This window comes from Triticum aestivum, chromosome 6A (genome assembly GCF_018294505.1).
Source record: "Triticum aestivum cultivar Chinese Spring chromosome 6A, IWGSC CS RefSeq v2.1, whole genome shotgun sequence".
Taxonomy (NCBI): Eukaryota; Viridiplantae; Streptophyta; class Magnoliopsida; order Poales; family Poaceae; genus Triticum; species Triticum aestivum.
The window spans coordinates 502,123,984-502,131,978 of NC_057809.1; positions in this window are offsets into that span (position 1 = coordinate 502,123,984).

The window sequence follows — 7,995 nt, forward strand, 5'->3', positions numbered from 1 at the left end:
AACGGCCAGTCTTCAAATTAGCACAACTGCATCCGGACACCTCATACTAGATTCTTAAATTCATACAAAAGCATGCAAAGGGGAAAAACCCTCGTACTACGTAGATCACCTAGCTACTCCACGTCGGAGATGTCGACTATCTCTGTGCCCGGCTCCGGGTACATGGGATGTAGCTGCAACTCTGGCTCCTTCGGCTGCTCCGCTCCAGCCTCCTCCTCTAACACCGCGCCGAGTAAGGTGAAGAGCGCGTCGGCCTACGCCCGCTCTTGCCGGAGGAACTGCCGGTTGCCCTCCACATAGGCCTCATCCTGGATGGACTCCGGGATGGCCTGCTGCTCCACCATGTCCGCTTCTTGGGCGACGACAAACTCCGCCTTCGCCTCCTCCATGTTGAACCCCGGAACAGGCTGCTCCGCCTCGTCCTCCTCTGGATCCGCCACCTTCATCGGCTCCGGCAGCTGCTCTACCTCTCCTCCTCCTCTGGCGAGTTCGGAGGCAACCCGGCGGCGATCTGCCTCTGGCGCTCTGGCGTGAGCATAGCATACGTGGTGATCTTCTGCCGGACCATGGTAACACCGAAGAGCATGGGAGAGCGGGGTAGAGGAGGTAGATGGGCTCGGGTTGCGGCACGGAGAGGGAGTAGGTGGATGGGCTCGGGTTGGGGGACGCCGGCCAACTTAAATAGCTGGATTTGGCCCCGGGCGGCGAGCCGAAGCGGCGCCATGCAGCTTTCACACCATGGCGACGGAGAAGGCGTGTGACGGACTGCCGGCTTTTGGGATGGTTCCGTGTGGGACGCCATCGCCAGTCCTACGTGGCATACTCGCTCGGACACTGTCATATTCACCCCATATTTGGGTTGGATATGTGGGTGCCTGTCAACTCGGGCGTTTGAGGCCTGTTTGAGGCGTCCGTCTAGATTAGATTTTTGTGACCGGTCAGTGACCGGGCGGGCCGTCTGGACATTTGAGGCCGGTTTGAGGCGCCAATCTATAGATACTCTAAAATCCATACAATCCCATGCAACATAAAACTTAACTCTACGTAAAAATCTTGATGGACTCATGCGGCCGCCTGACGATCCGCCGCCTGACAATCCGCCATCACCCGTCGAGGCCGGCGCCATTGCAGCCAGCGGCTCATCGCGGAGATCTAACGCGGCGGACCCCTCTCTCGTGACGTCGTTGTTTCACTCTCCTTCCTCTAGTGCGGCGGCGCTGCCGGGTGAAGGGGTTGTTTGAGCGGCGGCGGCGGGGGCTGTTCGTGCGGCGGCGGGGACGGATCTTGGCGACAAGACGGATGGTGAGATCACAGGAGAGCTGTCGCGGTGGCGGCAGTGGCAGGTCCATTTCGCTGATGAGACGGATCCCGACACTTGGATCGTGGGGCGTCTTCGTTTCACTCCATCGTCGCGATGGATGGCTCTGCTGGATATGGAAAATGATGTGTTGGCTGGCGATTACCTACCGGACGACGATCAGATCAAGGTAGGGCTTCGTTTTTCCTTGGATAACTATGTTGTTGTAGGTGGGCATTGTGTGCAGGTTGATCAGATCCCGGCGGTGGACATGGTTGATTTGACGAACACAACAAGTATGGATCAAGAGACGGCGCCAGGCTCTTCAAAGCCGGCCAGTGTGCGTGCCCCCGGTGATCGCCATAGGGTGGGCGGGCGCTTCTGGGTGCTTGCGGACGACGACAGTGGGGACGAGGATGATGATGGCGGGCGCTCCGGCGACTCGACGGCCTACTCGCCGACTCCATTAGATGTGGTTTGTGAAGCTTTTGGTTCCGGCTACGAAGAGGATGAGGTGGCCGAGATTGTGGAGGCGGTCGTCCCTCTCGAGGATCCGGCGAGGAACGACTTGCGTCCCAGAGAGAAGATGGAGTTGCTCCGGCGTGTCATGCATCGGAGGACCACGGTGACTGCCCATCGACCGTGGAAGGGCCCTCTCCCCAAGGTGAGTCTTCCTAAGCTTACTGTGTTTGATTTGGTTAGACCGGAGGCGTGGATGGTTGTTGTCAGGAGGAAGAAGGGATGCCGTACGGCGGCCGGCCGGCAGCAGGCGGTGTCGGCGGCATCGCTCGGGATCGCGGCCGCTAGGGCGGCGCGTTTGAAAGCCCTGATTGGCGCAGATGGGCTACCGGTGGCTATTGGGCCATCTTCGGCTGGGTATGAGGCCCAGCGCGAAGAGGATCCAATTGGGCCGGATGCGGTTGGGCCGGGAACAGAGAGGCGAAAGGATAACGACTACGTGCGAGGCGCATGCAGCGATCAATCTTCCTCTCTTTCCATCGCACGCCGTAGGGTTTCCGTTCGTACGCGTTCTCTTCGCCGTGCTGATTGTGACGGCCGCTCTCGTTGCATCCCTCCGCTAGTGCCCATGGCGGGACGTGCTGTGGCGGGGTAGCGCCGCCGGCAAGGTCTGTTGCTGGTCGTGGAGCCGCGGTGCCGCAGCCGGCCGCTCCTGCCGGCCGTGGTGCCCTGATCCCTGGGGCCAGCTAGGCTACGGTGCCCTCGAAGGTGCAGGCGGCGGGTCGAGGACTGCCGCTAGCCGGCTCAAACAATCCGGCCTTGGGCCGAGGTGCTGCAGCGGTCGCCCCACGCCTGCCGGCTGCGGTCGGTGCTGCTGCCTCGGGTCGGGGAGGTGGCCTTGGTCCCCGGCCGCCGTTCCAGGGCCCGGGGAATGCGGGAAGGGGAGTACCGCACGGCCCGCGACCTGCGTTGGTGACCGGAATGTCGCCGGCTGTTGACCGTGGTGGACCTCGGCCTTCCGCGCCGGCCGTTGCTGCTGTGGGGAGCGGCGCCCCTCGTGGTGGACCTCGGCCTCCCGCGCGTGCCAATACTGTTGTGGGGAGCGGCGCCCATCCTCCGAGGCCTCCGGTACCTACGACGGTGGTGTGGGGTGCTGCTCCGCCGCTGACTCGGGCCGCGCCACCGCCTCACTACGTTGCGAGGCCAATGCAACAACGTTCGGGCCCAACGCAGACGCGGCTGAACGCGGGTGCTGGAGTGTCTGATGAGCCGCCCAGAGGACAGTGGGGGGACAATGGATATGATACTTACGGGGATGGCCAGCACCCTGGATCGTCGTCTAGAGGAGGTGGATGTGGTTATGCTTGGCAGAGTGATGGTTCTACTGACAGACCATTCCTTGGACCGTCGGGTGGTTTTATCGAGGGAGCTTCTGGCCCGAATTACCGGCAGAGAACTGGATACCATGGGCACCGCGGTGGCCGTGGCGGTGGTCGTGATCGGCACCGCAGACAACATCCGCCACCGGTTGTGCTAGATCACCAGGCCTCTGATATGGCGGTCGATCCCGTGCAGTCGACCGAATTTCCTGGCCAGGCAATGGAGGTAGTGACGGCTTTGGCCAATGTGGAGGTTCCGGAGACTGGGTGTTACGGCTGAGGCAGGTGACAGGTATGAGTCTGAGAGGGCGTCCAAGTGGGCGCGTAAGAAGGAGTAGATGCTATGCTATCGATGTGGTGAGAAGGGTCACTTCATTGCTGAGTGCATGGTGGAACTTTGTGATTCGTGTGGTAAGACAGCTCATGCTATGGGGGATTGCCCGCTTCTGCGTGATCAGGCTCCAGCTCTCACGATGTATGGAGTATATTGTGCTGAGCTCACGTTCTTTGAGTCCCCGGCGGCGAGAGAGGTTCAGGTTGAGACACAGAGCTTGACTACTGGAATTGTGAAAGATACCCAGGGAGTGGTGTCTGAGGCTCAAATTGTGCAGAGGCTTCAGGAGCTGGCCCCGGGTGATTTTCAGTGGGAGCTTGTCTAGATTGAGGACAATATGTTTAGGGTGGACTTCCCAACGGTGGATGATTTGCAGAGGCTGCTGAGTTTTGGGTTGTGCAAGGTCCCTGGTACTAAATGCATTCTGGAATTTCATTAGTGGAAGAAGGTGGAGCCTAAGGGAAAGCCGCTCACTCAAGTATGGCTACGGTTTTCAGGGGCGTCCTCTGAGCCTTTGTCAGATGCTAGATTTGTGGCTAGTCTAGGTATTATGGTTGGAAACACTGAGAAAGTGGATATGGTATTCACCCACGCCCATGGGGTGGCCCGACTCTTAGTGAGTGTTCTGGACATCGAGTTCGTCCCGGATGTGGTCAACTGGACGTATAGGGGAGAGGTGTTTCCGCTTGAGATAGAGTTTGAGGATACTAAGTTGTTTGCCGCCGCGGTTAATGGGGCCGATGTGGATATGCACAAGGGTGATGGCGACGCAGGTGCTAGTGGAGACCCGACTGATGAGACTGGTCGTGAGAGGACCAATGGGTCGAGTTCGGTTCCTCAGTTGCCTGGAGATCGACCCGAGGTAGAGCTAGCCCCAGCTCCGTCGGTGCCAACGAGTATGTTGTGGTTTGGGTCCTTTGAGCCAGCGTCTGCCCCGCCCAGACTTTGGAGCGACCGGGTGGAATCGGATGATGGCTTTGAGTGTATGTTACCGGTGTTGGAGCTTGATGCTGTGGGTGGTCCTGTGGTGGGAGGCTTGTTGAGGACACATTCGACGACGACCTTGGGGGGGTTGGGGAGATGGAGCCTCGGGTGGTTTCGCTCCCGCATACCACTTCATTGGTCTCGGGCCAGGGGACGACGTCTGCTTTGGAGGTTTTGCTTGGGAAGGGGAGTCCGGGGCAGGTGACCCCGGCCTCCTCTCCTCTTATCCAGGCGCCGGAGACACTGGTGACGCCGATGATGGCCGGTCGTGGGGGAGGCCATCTGGGTCAGGTGGACCCGGCTCCTTCTCCTCCGGTGGTGGCTACAGTGGTCGCTTCGCCAGCGGTGCTGGGGGGGTCTGGGGCAGGTGGTCTCGACCCTTCCTCCTCTTTCGCCAGTCAGGACATCGACGCCCTCAGGCCACACAGTTTGGGCGGGGGGAGTGTGTGCGCCGGCGGCGCCCGTGTATTCCTCCCCTGGCTTCCCGTCTGGGGGTCATGTGAGCCCTCCGTCATCTCCTCCGGTACGCTTGACTGATTCTTCAACGCGAGGTTTTACACGGGAGGAGGTTATTACCTTTCGTGGGATCCCCGATCCGGTCTCTGCGGGGCGACGGATGAGTTCTCGTCTCCAAGATCACCCGAAGGTTGATGACATGCAGCAGAGGTGCGCTATGAGGGCGGCCAAGCTTCGTGATGCTGAGATTTCTACTGGTATGTCCGTCAACATATCTAATTATTTATTGCATTTTTCTAATGAGGAAATTATAAATAATGCAAACCAGTTAGGAGTTGTGCTAGGGGCTAATGATAGTGAAATTTCCAATTTGGTAAATGATCTCTTAGATTTGGAGGCAGAACGTGCCTTAGAGACCATTCGTAATCTGGCTGCGGTAAAACCCATGAATGATAATGAGATTGAGGCGTTGGGGGTTCGAGTGCTCAATAATTTGTGTGCGGATCTAGCACCATCCAACCATGAGTCTGAGGATGATGATGTTCCACCAGCTAATACAGTAGTTAGTGCCACTGAGCCCGGTTATGAGGACCGGGTGGAAGAACCTAGTAAACCAAAGCGCAAGTGGAAACGGAAAATTTATCCCGATTCTGCGATTCGTAGGAGTGCTAGGATTCGAACTACCAAAAAATTTCATGATGAATTATGAAAGGAATCTTTTGGAATAGTAGAGGTCTGAAAGACTTGGCTAAAAGAAGGTTTCTTGCTGAGGCATCTTTAGAGCATCGATTAGATTTTATTGCTCTCTCGGAAACTGGTCGTGAGAACATTGCGCCCCAGTTTCTTACATCTCTTGTGGGCGGTATTGACTTCGACTGGCATTGCCTCCCTCTGCGAGGAAGATCGGGTGGGATCTTGCTTGGTGTGAGATGCGACTCGATAGAAGTCCGCAGCGTAGTGATGGGTGACTTTGCGGTTAAGTTTCGAGTCAGGTCTAAAGCTGATGGTTTCAACTGGGCTTTGGTGGCGGTTTATGGTGCCGCACAGCCCGAGCTTAAACCGGAGTTTTTTGCGGACCTTGTTCGAATCTGTGGGTCTGAGCAGCTTCCAATTTTAGTTGGGGGTGACTTCAATATTATTAGGAGGATAGAGGAGAAAAACAACGATAATTTTGACGACAGGTGGTCGTTTATGTTCAATACCATCATTGAAAGCTTGGATCTGAGGGAGATAGAGCTTTCTGGTAGAAAGTTTACCTTGGCTAATGCTATGCTTAACCCGACGTATGAAAAACTTGATCGAGTTCTCGCGAGCGTTGAGTGGGAACATAAGTACCCTTTCATAACGGTACAAGCCCTCTCGCGTGGAATATCCGATCACACTCCATTTTTCGTGGACTCGGGGGAGCCGAACCACATGGGAAACAAAAATACCTTTTCTTTCGAGATGGCCTGGTTTGAACGCGAAGGTTTCTTGGACCTGATTGCCAGGGAATGGGCTAAGGGTGCAGGAGGTAGGACTTCGGTCGAGCGTTGGCAGAATAAGATTTGGCATTTGAGAAGTTTCTGAAGGGGGTGGGCCAAGCATCTTAGTGGGGTGTATAAGATTGAAAAGGACAGGCTCCTTTCTCTTATTCAGATCCTGGACCTAAAGGCTGAATCCACGATTTTGCAGCCAGCAGAGCTTCAGGTTAAAATCGAGGCGGAGACGAGATTGAAAGAACTTCTTCGCGAAGAAGAATTGAAGTGGGCGTTACGGGCTAAGGTCCGCAAAGTTGTCCAGGGGGACACGAATACTCAATTCTTTCATTTGATTGCTAATGGTAAGCATAAAAAGAAGAGAATCTTTCAGCTTGAGCAAGACGGAGGAACTATTTTAGGACAGGATAACCTAAAAACTTATATAACCGAATATTACAAGCGGTTATTTGGACCTCCCGAGGAGAGCTATGTGTCCCTCGATGAGTCCAGGATTGAGGATGTGCCTCAACTATCGGCTGCCGATAATGATATCTTGGTTGCCCCGTTCTCAGAGAAGGAGGTGTTTGATGCTATTGCATAGATGAAAAACAATAAGGCTCCCGGACCGGATGGTTTCCCGGCGGAGTTCTATAAAAAGTGCTGGCACATTATTAAGGGGGATCTGTTACCTATGTTCCATGATCAGTTCTCTAGACAGCTTCATTTATTTCACTTGAATTTCGGAACAATCACATTGCTTCCTAAGAAAACAGATGATGTGAGAATAGAGCAGTTCAGGCCGATCTGCCTTCTCAATGTTAGTTTCAAAAATCTTCACCAAGGCCGGGACTAATAGGCTCACACAGATTGCGCATTCTGTGGTGCAACAGTCCCAAACTGCTTTCATGCCGGATAGAAACATCCTGGAAGGGGTGGCTGTCCTTCATGAAACGCTCCATGAAATCCATTCTAAAAAATTAGATGGAGTAATTTTTAAGGTGGATTTCGAGAAATCGTACGATAAAGTTAAATGGCCATTCCCCCAACAGGCCTTGCGTATGAAAGGTTTTGATGAAGCCTGGCGCCATCAGGTTAAATCGTTTACGCAAAAAGGGAGTGGCGGAATTAAGGTGAATGATGATATTGGTCATTACTTCCAGACACATAAAGGCCTAAGACAAGGAGATCCGATGTCCCCTATCATGTTTAACATTGTGGTTGATATGTTAGCACTTATGATAGGAAGGGCTAAGGAGAATGGTCAAGTAGGTGGCTTGGTACCTCATCTTGTTGATGGAGGTGTATCCATTCTTCAGTACGCTGATGATACAATCATTTTTATGGAGCATGACTTAGCAAAGGCGAGAAATATGAAGCTGGTGTTATGCCTATTCGAACAATTGACCGGTCTAAAGATTAACTTTCACAAGAGTGAGTTATTCAGCTTTGGTAGAGCCAAAGATGAACAAGAGTCTTATAGGCAATTGTTTGGGTGTGATTTGGGGGTGTTACATTTTTCTTACCTAGGTATACCAATCCACCACCACAAGCTGACAAACAGAGAATGGAAGTGCATCGAAGACCGATTTGAAAAGAAACTGAGTTGCTGGAAGGGCAAGCTCATGT